This window comes from Triticum aestivum, chromosome 5B (assembly GCF_018294505.1).
Source record: "Triticum aestivum cultivar Chinese Spring chromosome 5B, IWGSC CS RefSeq v2.1, whole genome shotgun sequence".
NCBI lineage: Eukaryota > Viridiplantae > Streptophyta > Magnoliopsida > Poales > Poaceae > Triticum > Triticum aestivum.
In genome coordinates, this window is record NC_057807.1 from 290719997 (window position 1) to 290734366 (window position 14370).

General features: G+C 45.4%; 1 long non-coding RNA gene across 1 annotated transcript; it reads right to left on the reverse strand.

The window, feature by feature from the left end:
• Positions 1-886: 886 nt before the first annotated feature.
• LOC123116004 (uncharacterized) lies at positions 887-3493 on the reverse strand. Its single transcript, XR_006456878.1, has 3 exons — positions 2792-3493; positions 2538-2663; positions 887-1666 (listed from the first exon to the last, which is right to left on the reverse strand). It is a non-coding gene; the product is annotated as an uncharacterized lncRNA (long non-coding RNA).
• Between the last annotated feature and the right edge of the window lie 10877 nt (positions 3494-14370).

Consider the following 14370-nt stretch of genomic DNA (forward strand, 5'->3'; position numbering starts at 1 on the left):
TTTTATTAAATGGGTCCACAAGTCAGATGGGTCCCAGTTGTCAGGTTTGGGTCTGGTAAGTAAGTCCCATCTATCAGGCTCATATTCTTCATATTTCAACTAGTATTTAACTTGGCAGACAAAAGCACACATGATACTTCAAATAAGAGCAACCAGATCACGTTGCCAATACATATGACCATGTGTAATACAGTACTTTACAATATCTACATGTGTAACGAGCTCTACAAGTGTGATACAATACTGCTTTACAAGAAAATGACGACATGCCGGACTCGCTGGACAACCATAGTCAAGGCTGGGAACAAACAAAACGGCAACATGGCTTCCTCTGTCAGGGCTGCCGGTGTTGCTCCTTCCCCTCCACTGCCGCACAGGTGAATTTCCTGCACAAGTGAAATTGGACTGAATCTGTAAACTTGTTTATACTCCTGGACTGTGTTTGGAATGAATTTGGAGTACAAGGAAACCAAAACAATATCTGGACTATGTTTGGACTAAATTTGGAGTACTCCTGGACTGAATTTGGACTGAATTTAACTGAAACAATGATCAGGACAATGAACAGTACACAAAACAGGATAGTCCAGAACCATATGTGACGGGCGGTACCCCAACATTACACAAAGGATGGTCAATGATCAAGACTAGTGTGCAATGATATATACCTTTGGTGACCGGGCTAGAATAATGGACCATAGCCTGAGGATCACGATGTTCGTTGTCTTGACGTACTCGTGCACCTTCTTCATGATGTGTTGTGCCTCCACTATACTCTCCATCGTCATCTTGTTTGAGGACTTGTCGATGATCACCTCTGAGCATATCTCACCTATCTTTCTCTCCTTGGCCCGGACCATCGCACCCACCGCTAGTAGCAAGGATGGTGCCAGTGCATAACCGACCCACTCGCTGTAATAGAAAAGATGAAACTTGCATATTATTCCAAGTCCCATTTTCAACTTGAGTACACACAAATATGTAACCAGGATTCAGTGAAAATGATGCTTATAATCTTAATGATGCACTAAGCAGACTAACGGAAATATATATGGGAGGTATTGAGAAACATGTTTAATGGAAATATCCAGCTTGGAGATATTCAGAAGCATGATACTCCTACTCATGTACTTATGCTGAGAATAAATATGCTTGCATGTTCAGAATATATACTCTACTTAGCTTTACTAAGAAATATTGTTAAATCTTGACAAGTTAAATCTTGTTCGGTCTTGTTAAATACTCCAAGCAACTAATCCTACTACGACTACATCTTGAGTATAGTTACTCCAAGCAATTACTCCATGGTAATCATCACTGAGTACAATTCAATCTTGTTAAATACTCCAAGCAAATTTTACTACTGCTACTCCAAGAAAATTTTACTGGAAAATTACCGCAGAAGCTTAATGCTGCTACTCCAAGCAATATTACAACTGCTACTCCAAGCAAGATTAACCAAGCAATTGCTCATGCTGCTACTGCAACTTCACTAAAAAAATTCTGTAGCAGAAGGAGAATATTTTGACCCTAAAATGTACTGCTGTTGAACTAAACATATGAGTGTCACAGGAGTGTCGGAGACGAACATTATCATTGATTTTATCTTCTTATTGCTTACTGTGAATGGACCCCAGAAATTTAGGAAGAACCTCTGCCATTTAGACTGAAAGCACAAACAATAAAGGATCATGAGAGAAAGCTAGTGTGCATAAATTGTGGAGTAGGAGTAAATAGGAGTACTGACAACTGTAGCATTTCAGTAGAACTGTAAATTGTGGAGTAAATTGATCATAAACTGTAAATAGGAGTAGAACTGTAGCAATTCAGGCAAGTACTGACAATAGTAGCAAATCATAAACTGGAGCTTCAAATATCAGGAGCTTTTATTCACAGCGTACACCAAATTCATTTATATTGTGTGCAATAAAAAAGCTTCATAATGTGCAATAAAAACGCTTCACAGTGTACACCAAATTTCAGTGTACTCCATTTTGCAGACTATCCTATCTTGTGCCTCAACAATCCTATCTTGACTTGTGGAGAATATTCAGAAGAAAAATAAAAAAAGCATCAACTATCCATTTTAAGGTGCTACTCAATTTTGTTGAAGCACAAATACTCCATTTTGCAGGATGCTCCTGTAACTATCAGTACTGGAGTAATCCAAGATGTTGCAAGATGCTACTCTAACCATATGCTGCAAGTTGATACTCCAAGATACTGCAACCAAGATACTCCAAGATGTACTGCACCAGTACTGGAGTATTTGTGTTCTGTTGGTCACAAATTTGGAGAGAGCATAATCAACCTCCCATTTTAGCATAGCAGGCAAAGTATTGGTGACTAATAGACCTATATTAAGAGTAAATAGAACTAGCTTGGAAAACAAATCTATAGCACTAATATTGATGCATTCAAGTTACTACCATTCAAGTGTGCATACATACCATAATGTTCCAAGTATGCATACACATCAGTGACTACGCAATAATCGATTAAGATGATGTTTGTAGTACATCAGTGTGCATACATACCATAATATATGTCACGGCTACTTGAGCAACATCTCGCGGAAGTAGTTTGTAGTACTCGCGGTAGAAGCGCTGCATCTCATGCACGTCGCTCTGGTGCACCCTCCCCTTGAGGGTGGGGTCGTTCTCCTGCACAAACAGCGAGCTCAAGGAGTCAATTAGAAGCTCGCATTCCTTGTCCCCAGCCAGAAGTGATAAATTGGGGAACATGGATGAATGAAGATGATGAATAGGAGGTGAGTGGTGGTAAAAATTACCCTCTCGAGCCTTTGCAGAGGGTGCGCCAGCGGCGAGCGAGCACGGACGTCCTCATGGCGTCCCGCGAGGGCAGGAATGACAGCAGCAGCTCGAGCACAGGCTCCGGGAGGTCCTCAAAGCAGTCCTTGCCGCCAGCAACTGCCACTTTCTTGGCTTTACCGTCCTTGGCCCTTGCAGCCATTCCGTCGAACAGGTGGCTCGCGCAACAGCGACATTGGATGGAGGCAATGGCCAGGCAGGGAATGAGTAGGATCAGAGACGGCCAGGTGGAAGAGATGGAGAAGAATCAAAGATTCACACCGCGTACCTCTAGTCGCCGCACGCAGAAGTCCGTCGGTTCGTGCACTCTCAAGAACTTGATGGCCTGTCCGAGGACGAACGTACGGAAGGGAGCTTCCGCCTGGGCCGTCTCTGTTGGCGGTTGGAGGGGAGAGGAATGCAACGGAGAGCCAGTTTCTTCTCGTTGGCGACGTGCGGATTGCTGGCCTCGACCTTGTTGGCGACCCGGAGGATGGGCGCGATCTCGACGAGCGAGGAGGGCACCACCTCGCTGTCGAAGATGGACTCCCCCATGTTGCCGACCGTCTGCGTGCGCAGCAGCCGCCTCCCCGCGGACGACGCCCCCGCCGGTGATGGACCCCTCGGTGACGTGCCCGAGGAGAAGTCCACCCTCCTCCCCCCTGGCACCGCCATCGCGCCCTTCCCCTCCCCTTCTTGCCCCCTCAAATCCCTGTGTGACAAAACCCCAAATCCGAAAGGGCGTCAGTAAATCAGCGACGGAGAGAGTGCGCAATGGAGAAGCCTGGCGAGAGGGAGCCGCTTGCTTACCTCGGAACCCTAGGTCCGACCGGCGGCGAGGCGGAGGTGCGGGAGTGGCGGTGAGCTGGACTGATTCCACACCACATACATATATGTCACTCGAATGGATCTGGGATGTAAGGAGAGGGGAGAAGGAGAGGGTAGGGGCGCCGGCTGTGGAGTAGAGGGCGGCGGGGGCGGCGGGTCATCGATGGTGGCAGTGGGGATGGCGGCAGATCGAGATCTGGGAGAGGGCAGCGGCGAGGAGATGGGGATGAGGGAGGAAGGGGGCGACGGGGGGAGGGGTCGATCTGAGCTAGGGTTTGGGCTGTGGGTGGGGGTATCTCCTTTTCTTTTCATTTTTTCTTTTTTCTGTAGATAGATGGATGGATGGATGTGGGATGGAGAGATGGATGGATGGATGGATGGATGAACGCCATGTCATCAATCCGTGGACAGAGTTATGATTGGTTCAGAAAATCAGTGATGTAAAATAGTTTTCAAATACTAAAAATAGAGGGATTTTATGAAGTAGCTATCAAAAATATTTTGCAAAAGGGCACCACACAAACTTTCACTAGAGTTAGACCACATTTTATGGATTAGGACCAATTTGTATGCATTTTTCATATTTCTAGCTATTTTTAATCATTTTTCGAGTGCCCTAAATGAGGTTTTTTTGAAGGACCTACCAAATAATTATTGCAAAATTGGACCAAATCATTTTTCTAAAATACTAGGCCATATTTAATGCACAATTGACCAAATGGTTGGGTGTAAAAAGTTTTGATCCACCTCTGGTGAAAAAGACAAATTCCCGTCGATTCAGTTGGAAGCGGGTCAAATTTGAACTGCAGCTGCCTCATGGTTTGCTATTTATTTTTTACAAATATCATTTCTAGGTACATAAGTATCTATTTAATCAGAGAAACATCAAAAGTTTTCCAAGATTCAACCACTAGCTAGGAACGGTCAAGCCCGCCATTTTGACCGCATTTTGAAACGGGCATAAAAAATTCAAAAAAAATCAAAAAATTGGAAAACCTTCGCATTGTGTCATTATATGTGACCAAGTTTCTAGGAAAAATAATAAACTTGTAATACGGAAATTATTTTAGAAAAGTGTTCTCAGAAATGAGCTATCATGTGTGAAGATTCATGGCTTTCAAGCAAAATGATCAATCTTATGGCCACAATAATGGCATAGTTTGGTCAAATGATCTCATATTGTGCACAAGGGTGCATATTGGAATTCCAAACAATGTTGCCAAAGGGAGTTTTCATTTTCTTTGCACGGAAAATTCATTTTCCATTTTTCGAGTGCCCGAAATGAGGTTTTTTTGTGAAGGACCTACCATTTGTTGCAAAATTGTACCAAATCATTTTTATAGAATACTAGGACATATTTAATGCACAATTGACAAAATGGTTGGGTGTCAAAAGTTTTGATCCACCTCTGGTGAAAAAGACAAATTCCCGTCGATTCAGTTGGAAGCGGGTCAAATTTGAACTGCAGCTGCCTCATAGTTTGTTATTTATTTTTCCAAAAATCATTTCTAGATACATAAGTATCTATTTAATCAAAGAAACACCAAAAGTTATCCAAGATTCAACCACTAGTTAGGAACGGTCAAGCCTGCCGTTTTGACCGCATTTTGAAACGGGCATAAAAAATTCAAAAAAAATCAAAAAATTGGAAAACCTTCACATTGTGTCATTATATGTGACCAAGTTTCCAGGAAAAACAATAAACTTGTAATATGGTAATTATTTTTAAAAAGTGTTCTCAGAAATGAGCTATCAAGTGTGAAGATTCATGGCTTTCAAGCCAAATGATCAATCTTATGGCCACATTCATGGCATAGTTTGTTCAAATGATCTCATATTATGCACAAGGGTGCATATTGGAATGGCAAACAATGTTGCCTAAGGAAGTTTTCATTTTCTTTGGACGAAAAAACCATTTTCCATTTTCCGAGTGCCTGAAATGAGTTTTTTTTTGTGAAGGACCTACCATATATTTGTTGCAAAATTGGACCTAATCAATTTTATAAAATACTAGGCCATATTTAATGCACAATTGACAAAATGGTTGGGTGTCAAAATTTTTGATCCACCTCTGGTGAAAAAGACAAATTCCCGTCGATTCAGTTGGAAGCTGGTCAAATTTGAACTGTAGCTGCCTCATAGTTTGCTCTTTATTTTTTCCAAAAATCGTTTCTAGGTAAATAAGTATCTATTTAATCAGAAATACATGGTTTGATGGCGAGACATCGAGGTTTGGACGGTGGCCGAGGGCCCCAACTCTAGAGCGCGTAAGCTCGCATGCCCGCCGCGTGGTCACCGCATGACCATCGAGTTGCCATGTGTTCTGGGCGGCCTAGGCATGTCTAGTGGGTTGGGCACTCCCCAGGTAGGTGCTAGGAAGAAAATCACAACATAAGATTCTCACGAGGAGACCAATCGATGCTCAAACATGAATAAGCAGCCAAGTGTTTGATTTGCGGTACGGGAAATGCACATGGCTAATGGGCGTGAGTTTTGGCTGAGGATGATCAGTTACTAAGAAGGCCGTCTTCACAAATTTTCACCTCAAAAGGAGGATCCTAGGTGGTACTTGCTTTACAAAGTACCACATTGGACATAAATACGAATGTTGAAGCTGGGCTTAAAATAATGAATGGATTGAGCTGGCATTTGGTGGAGGATGGTTATTTGGGCATAGGAAAGCACTGTAGAAAAGGGATACCATTTGGACATGCCAAAGTGGTACTTCCTTCACAAAGTGCTGCTCTGAACAGAATAGGAAAATGAATATTTTCGAATTATTTTTGAACTAGGCAAGGAATGTTTTTGACATATTTGATGAAGATATGATCCAAAACATTTATGAGAATTTTTTGGGAATTTTTGGAATAATAGAAATATAGGTTGCTTCACAACCTAGGGCAAAAACTGCCACATGGACATGACACATAGGCAAAACTGATGAGATGGCGCCTAGTCATCACAACCCACCACAATCTACAAGGCTATGACCATCTATATTGGTTGTTAACAACTAGAAATAAGGTAGCGGACTAGCACTGTTTGCTTTGTGACCATTTCGTGTAAGGAAATTACAACCTTTCTGACCAAAATGGTCGCAATCACTACTAGAAAAAGGGCTATAGATGAGATTGGCACTAATGGCGCACCAGACAAGTGGTGCGCCATTAGTATATACTAATGGCGCACCACCTTCTGATGCGCCATTAGTGTTGAAACTACTAATGGCGCACCTGGCCCATGGTGCGCCATTAGTATCAAAAAAAAATTGAACTAGTGCGCCTGTCCAAACATACTAATGGCGCATCCATAGGAAGTGCGCCATTACTAGTTGTAACTAGTAATGGCGCACTAGTCAGAAAGTGCGCCACTAATGTTGTTTTTTTTAATTATTTTTATTCCTTTTTCTGCAAAACTACTAATGGCGCACTCACCCGCGGTGCGCCATTACTAGTTTAAACTAGTAATGGCGCACCGTGTGGGAGTGCTCCATTAGTATCTTTTTTTTTGCAAAACTACTAATGGCGCACCACCAGGGGGTGCGCCATTAGTAACCTGGATTACTAATGGCGCATTTGTGGTTGTTGCGCCATTAGTAAGTGGGCAGCAACAAGATATTTTGGACAGCCTCTCCTCCCACACTCACTTTCTCCCCACTTCATTCTCTCCACCGCCTCCTCCTTGTCTCGGGTGCCTCCTCTTTTTCACCTCATTTCCACCATCGATTCATTCAAATTAAGTGGTTAAGTTACCTTGTTTTGGTAGGTAAGTAAGGGGGAAGCTATATTTATGTTGTTCTCCCTACAACAATGTGCACATGCACTTTTTATGGCCTAGCTAGATCTATGTATGTTCGTGGTGTTGCATATGTTTGTGGTGTTGCATATGTGTTTGTGTTTGGAGGTGTACCGGTATTTGAAATGCGATAGTTGCCAATATTTTGCCGGAGTGTTGATTCATTTCTGTTTTGGCGAGAATTTTGGCACTAAGCATTCTTTTTGGTCCTATTTTTAGGGAAAGTCATGCCAAATTTTTTCTTGGTTCTAAAATATCGTTTTGCTCTACCCCGCAGGCGACCATGGTCCGCACGATGACCGAAGGCATCGTGAATAGGTTTCTGAGGTCCGCGAAGGCCGAGATGCTTCAAAAGAACGAGACGAAGATAACATGTCCGTGTTGAAGATGCAAGCTGAAGAGCCTTATTGCCGACCCGGATTCCGGGCAGGTGCGGGACCACCTGCTCTTGCGTGGTTTCATGGATGGCTATCGGTGGCAAGGTGATGAAGATGACTAGGAAGTCGTCCATGGGGGCCGGGCAAGAAATGAGGAAGGGCAGCAAGACAACCACCGCGGCTCGGGCGGGCGAGAAGACGAAGAATCCCCAGGAGATGATCACGACGGTGATGCTGTACACAGTCATCATGTAGAAGATGCAGGACATGATGATGATGCCGGCGGAGCAGACGACGCTGGACCATCGATGGGCTGGGTGCAGGACCCTCATATTCAAGAGCTGCTTCTCAAGCAGACGGATAACACAAGAGCTACCGCCCGAGAGAAAGCCAAGATGGATCAACTTGAGTTAGACGCGGTTACTCCATTGTATGAAGGATGCAGGCCCGAGGATACCCGCCTGAAAGTAACGCTCATGGCTCTGGAGATGAAGGTAAAACACAAAATGACCGACGCATGCTTCGACGAGAACATGTCATTCTGGCACGAACGTCTTCCCAAGGGGAACAAGTGCCCGACCAGTTTGGAGGAGGCGAAGAAAATCGTGTGTCCTCTGGATTTACCGCACGTGAAATACCATGTGTGCATGAACAATTGCATCATTTATCGGGACGAGCACGCGGAGTCTACCATATGTCCGGTGTGCGGTGTCACTCGATACAAGAATAGGAAGAAAGCTCCTCGAAAAGTGGTGTGGTACTTTCCGATCACTCCTCGTCTGCAGCGGTATTTCGCGGACCCTAAGGTAGCAAAGCTCCTGCGTTGGCACGCGGATAGGGAGGAGAAGAAGCGAGAAGATGACGCAAATGATCCGGAGATAGATAAAAAAGACAAGATGCTGAGTCACCCTAAGGATGCGAGCCAGTGGCAAGCGTTGAACTTCGAATACCCAGAATTTGGGAACGATCCAAGGAACATCGTGCTGGGCGCGAGCACCGATGGAGTCAATCCGTTTGGCAGCCAGAGAAGCACACATAGCACCTGGCCTGTGTTTGTGTGGATGTACAACCTTCCCCCCTGGTTGTGCATGAAGAGGAAGTACATTCACATGAGTATGCTAATTGAAGGGCCGAAACAACCAGGGAACGACATCAATCTGTATCTAGGGCTGCTGAAAGAGGAGCTTGACACGCTGTGGAAAACGCCAGCCAATACGTGGGACGCCGCAGAGAAAGAATATTTCCCTATGAGAGCCGCACTGCTCACGACGGTGCACGACTATCTCGGTTACGGATATCTTGCGGGGCAGGTAGTCCACGGATTTTCTGGATGCGTAAGGTGCATGGATGACACAACGTATCGCCAGCTAGATAGAGATCCCGGGTCTTCGAAAACTGTGTTCATGGGACATCGAAGGTGGCTTCGCGACAATGACCCGTGGAGGAAACACAAGGATCTGTTCGATGGTGAAACCGAACCCCGAAAACGCCCGTGTACGAGGAGCGGCGAGGAAATAGACAAGCTGTTGAAAAATTGGAAAGACTGCCCACTGCCGGGAAAGAAGCAAAAGGTGCCAGAGCCGGGAAAGAAGCAAAAGGCGCCAGAGCCGCTGCTAAAGGCATGGAAAACGAGGTCTGTTTTCTGGGACTTGCTGTACTGGAAGATCCACCGTGTGCCTCACAGCCTTGATGTCATGCATATCACGAAGAACGTGTGCGAGAGTCTGCTTGGTACCCTGCTCAACATGCCAGAGAGGACCAAAGATGGGCCGAAAGCAAGGGCAGACTTGAAATCAATGGGCATTAGGCAGGAGCTTCACGCTATATATGATGATGATGATGATGATGATGATGATGGTGATGATGATGATGATGAGGTGAAGCAGGACACAAAAAGTCGTCGCAGAGGCAAAAAGGCCAAGAAGACCGGAAATGACTACCCTCCCGCGTGCTTCACTCTAAGTCAGGAGGAGATCGAGCAGTTTTTCACCTGCCTCCTAGGAGTAAAACTTCCTTACGGTTACGCGGGGAAGATAAGAAGATACCTAGACCCAGCCAAGCAGAAGTTCAGCGGGATGAAGTCTCACGACTGTCACGTGCTGATGACGCAGATACTTCCAGTTGCAATCCGTGGGATCATGGACGCGCACGTCCGTGAAACGCTATTTGGCCTATGCAACTTCTTCGACGTCATCTCTCGGAAGTCGATTGGCGTGAGGCAACTCAGAAGGCTATAGGAAGAGATCCTGGTGATACTATGCGAGCTTGAGATGTACTTCCCGCCAGCATTCTTCGACGTTATGGTGCATCTGCTGGTCCATATAGTGGAGGATATCATCCAACTCGGGCCGACGTTCCTGCACAGCATGATGCCGTTCGAAAGGATGAATGGTGTCATCAAAGGATACGTTCGCAACATGTCACGTCCAGAGGGAAGCATAGCCAGGGGCTTTCTGACCGAAGAGTGCATCTCCTACATCATGAATTATCTAGGCATCGAGAACCCCGTTGGTCTGCCCGTCAACAGGCACCTCGGCAGGCTTGCTGGATGGGGTCACCGTGACGGTCGCCGCGAAATGCATGTCGACTTCGAGGGTCGACTCACCGACTTTGAAAGAGCAAACCTAGTCGCGGTACAACACATAGACGTGGTCGATCCTTGGGTGGTAGAGCACAAAACCTTTATTAAGAAGACGTACAATGACCGAGGCCAACAGAGGACGGACGGAGGTATACTCAAAGAGCACAACTCATGTTTCACGCGTTGGTTCAAGCAGAAGCTTCTGTCGTACCCTTTACATGAGGATTCTTCCGTGGAAGAACAACTCATATTCGCCTTGTCACAGGGCGCCAAGCACAACCTGATGACCTATGAGGCGTACGATATCAACGGCTACACATTCTACACCGAGGCCAAGGACATGAAGAGCGATGGTTATCAGAACTCCGGGGTAACGATGGAATCCTACACCGGTAACGAAAAGGACAGATACTACGGAAGGATCGAGGAGATCTGGGAGCTGAGCTACGCTGGAGAGAAGGTCCCGATGTTCCGTGTCAGATGGGCCAAGAGCGTCCTAAAAGAAGACCAGTATTTCACCACCATGGTTATACCCAAAGCCAAATCCAAGATCGCGGGCGCAAACGTCACCGCGAAAAATGAGCCATGGGTACTGGCTTCCCAAGTGGACCAATGCTTCTTCATTACCGACCCGTCAAAGCCCAGTCGTGTTGTCGTGAGGAGAGGCAAAAGGAAGATCATCGGAATGGATGGAGTAGCCAATGAGCAAGACTTCGACAAGTACGGCGACCTGAGGATCGAACATGACGACGATGATGAAGTAGCAGCATACACCACAAGAAGAAGCAGGACCACCCTACCTAAAGGACGTCCGTTCCACAGAAGAACTCCATTTGCGAAAAAGAAGGGCAAGAAGATTGTATTTAATTAAATCGTAGCCTTCATGTCTCGATTGTATTTCATGGGCACTTTTTGAACTATCATGAATATTTTTAAATTTCATGGACACTCGATCTCGATCCCCCTCCATCTCGATCGCTATCCCACCTCGCCAGATCCGGTCCCACTCACCGCCGAGCACCCCCCCCGGTCCACCGGCCGCCGCCGCCGACCCCCCGCACCCTCAATTCCCCTACTCAACCGCCACCGCCGACCCCCCGCACCCCTCCCCTACTCAACCGCCGCCGCCGACCCGCCGCACCCCCCGCACCCTCCCCCGCTCCACCGGCATTACTGTTTGATGATATTTTTTAAAAAAATATTACCGTCTTATAAAAAAATATTACTGTTATGATTTAAACAAGTTTGAACATATTTAAACACAAGTAAGTATCAAACAACATTTTTAATGCATAAAAAAAATTTGTGGAGCCTCGGAATTGAACCCAGGACCTCCTAGTGTGAGAACTGGCTGCTGACCAGTCGAGCTAGTAGAGGGAACTTGATGTGGATCAGCTTAGGTGGGAGATAACCTGTTGGCTCGAGCAGAAATAAAAAAAAATACTAATGGCGCACCAGGGTGAGGTGCGCCATTAGTATGGATGTACTTATGGCGCACCGAGGTGTGGTGCGCCATTAGTATTGTGCCGCCCCCATCCATACTTCCTCCTGGGCCCACACCTATCCCCTCTCCCTCGCCCCTCGCCCTCGATCCCCTTCCCCTCTCCTCTCCCGACGCCGCTGCCCCGCCGCCTCGACGCCACCCCACCGCCTCGACGCCGCCCCGCCGCCTTGCCCCTGCGCCCATCGCCGGCGCCCCGTCGTCCCTGTCGCCCGTCTCCAACCACCGCCACCTGAGGCCCCGACGTCGGCGCCGCTCTCCCCGTCACCCCACCTCGTTGGACGCCATCGCCCCGTCGCCCTCGTCGCCGGCGGCCCGGACGCCGCCCCATCCACACCACCGTTGCCGGAGCGCCACCACCACCCGGACCTCGTCGCGTCCTCCCCTGCGTCGTCGTCGTCCCCGACATCCTCCCCGCGCCCCACTGCCCCCGTGAGCTCCCCCTCCTCCTCTCCCCCTCTCCCCCTCCTCCTACCCCCGTGAGCATTGTTTTGTCAGTGCCTTTGAACTGTTGTGCCATGGTGATTTGTGAATAACGAAAAAAGTTCAGAATAACTCAAGTTAGCATTTTGGTGTTATTTCTGTTCTTCAGTGACGGTTGGTGCTCCGATTTTTTGCTATATGCAGTCAATTTGTCCACATATTAAGATCAGAGATAATGTGCCATGGTGTTTTGTGTATAGGAAAATGCATAGGAAGTTGTGATTAGTCGGGTGAGATGGTAATTTTTAATTTGTTTTCAAGGAAGCGATGTGTTTTTACCGCGGTACTGTAGTGTAATGTATACACTTTGTATAAATGGAATTGTTCAAATGTTTCATTGCTCTCATGTTGCAATAAGATGATGCTTTTGTTTAGCTGTACTTTGGATCATGTTTTGAACTCTGGTTTCTCTTTGGATCATGTTTTTTTACTTTCTTCTCTGCTAATGGAACTGAGAGGGTTTTACATCCCTGATTCCCCTAAAAATTAAGATGATGGCATAGTTCTAAGGTTGAGGTTAAGAGGCTTGCACAGACGGTTCTATTTCACCATATTTGTGCTATTTTTAAGCAACAATACAAACACCCGAAATGAAATCCCACGACCAGTCGAGCAGTGCCGGAGCTTGATGGAGAATGCCAGCAAGAAGGGGGTGGGGAAAACGCGGTTGAGGGGAGCAAGGAGACAATTTTTACATACAACTTAGATAATATTTGATTTTCAAAATTGGCAATTTAGGAGATATGTAAGTGCGCATCTAGACCTCAAGATCGATTTAGGTACTCAGGACGAACAATCAAGAAACTAATGTGATTGCTAACTGTCAAATCAGGGCTCCTGGCCCATATACTATCCCCCATTGAATTATCAAGCTAGTTGGTAACATTGTCAAGCTTGACATTACACATGTATCTAATTGCTTCCATTCTGGAATTTTGATTGTTCATAGGTTGAACTACGGTGTGATAGCATTCTTACCTAATTTTTTTTTGGAGCTGATAAGATTCAACAATGTGGACCCACTTTTTTTAGATGCATTTGTAAGTGGATTACTAAAACAAAATGGTTAGTATCTGAAGGGTTAAGCTTATTTTTGGTTAATCTACTCCTTCAAGTTTGCTTCATCAAATGATGCCTTTTTTGGCCATTTTAATATTTATTGAAATGGTTAGTATCTGGTACTTTAATCTTCCACAGTTCACCAAGAATCACTAGGAGTACTGTGCAATACACCACAAATAAAATAAATAAATAACTATGCAACAATAGAAGGCTGCGTGCATCAATCGATATTAAGTTCGGGGGTGCTATCAGTTTAGTTTATACATGGGCTGTGCTGCTGTATTATGCCTATAAAAACACTTGTTTGGTCAATTAAACAGGGCATTGAAAATTGACAGGGCATTTTTGTTTTCTGTTGAACCTAAGCAATTTCACACGCTTGACAAAGTTGATGCTTTATTCTTTTGCTCTGCTCTGCATGTGCTTCACTAGTTGGTTGGTTGTTTGCATTGTCTGTTTGTGCTACTTTCCCCCGAGCACCCATGATCTATAGTTCTTGTTACAGACAGAGAGTTGGTCCACTAGTTATGTAGTTTTTAGGAAAATGCTAGTAACTTGTGCTTTCATATCCTAGTTATGTAGTTTTTAGGCAAATGCTAGTAACTTGTGCTTTCATATCTCTGTATTGGTTCAGTAGGTGTTTCCTTTATTTTGTCAGTGTTAGATCATCTAACTGAATTTGTGTGTACAAGCCCTGCAGTGCAGATGTATTTTAGTGTAAGCTCAGCAATTTTCAGTGTAGCCCTGATGCTTCTTATATGTAATTACAGTATAAAACTTCCCCTAATAACAGTGTAAATTTTCCTATAATTATAGTGTAACCCTCATGCTTTCCATAACTTTTGTTACACTGAAAATAAGGCAATTAACTAGCTACTTACTTTTTTTGCCCATTGGCATTTGACTTTGTATGGAACCTGAAGCTGTATACCA